Below are 805 nucleotides of genomic sequence, written 5' to 3'. Positions count from 1 at the left end.
CTCTCTCTCTCTCTCTCTCCCTCCCCCCACCTTTCGTCTCGCTCTCCCTCTCATTCCTCTCCCTCTTGAATCAGGGTGCAGAGGAGAACTACAAGGAAGTGTAGTGGGGTGGAGGTCAGAAGGAGATTCCCCTTCATATGGATCAAAAATGTCAACGACAGATTTTTTTTTTAAAGTTACTTTACATGACCCATACAAGTGAATTATGTGGGTATATTGCTTTAAGATCCTTTAAAAAATGCCAGGAACTTGTTCAGGACTTAAAAATTTATGCAAGTATCCATTACCTTCTTTAAAGATAGAGAGTTCATAGCATTTTCAAGGAAAATAAAATATGCGTATATATTTAAAATGTCCTGCTATTCTCCCTCCTCTCTCTCCCTCCCCCAATTAATGTGCTATCCATAGGCATCAATCATCACACTAGAATGCTATTCCCTCTTTCAATTTCTTTCAATTTGGTATGGTTTCTGTGCTGTTTGATTCCCATGATAGCACAGAACCCCAAGGAAGAAATGGTCTAGCTGCTGTATCTCTGACCCGTGGGGAACAATGCATTTAGGGTACACCAGTCTGTGAAAACTGTAAATGCTATTTTATTTTAAACATTTTTAGTTTACAAAAAAAAAAGCAATGATTGGTACCTTTTTTTTACACTCTCAGATTCCTGAATATTGACAAATCTTCAAAGAGAGGAGTTCTCATATGAAATTTAAGATAAACTGTCCTGAAGGTTGTGTGGTGTGTATGTATGTGTGAGTTCGAGTGTGTGTGTGTGTGTGTGTGTGTGTGTGTGTGTGTGTGT

At 38.8% G+C, this 805-nt stretch overlaps 1 protein-coding gene across 3 annotated transcripts in view; it reads left to right on the top strand.

The window, feature by feature from the left end:
• The window catches only part of CTNNA2 (catenin alpha 2), a 1,588,763-nt gene that overhangs the window by 1,121,119 nt on the left and 466,839 nt on the right, over nt 1-805 (top strand). The gene's annotated exons all lie outside the window — the stretch shown is intronic.

The sequence above is a fragment of the Petaurus breviceps genome, unplaced genomic scaffold (assembly GCF_028583685.1).
Source record: "Petaurus breviceps papuanus isolate PSGF00001 unplaced genomic scaffold, PetGlider_PUasm1.0 139, whole genome shotgun sequence".
Lineage (NCBI taxonomy): Eukaryota > Metazoa > Chordata > Mammalia > Diprotodontia > Petauridae > Petaurus > Petaurus breviceps.
This window is presented reverse-complemented; position numbering and strand designations above follow the sequence as displayed.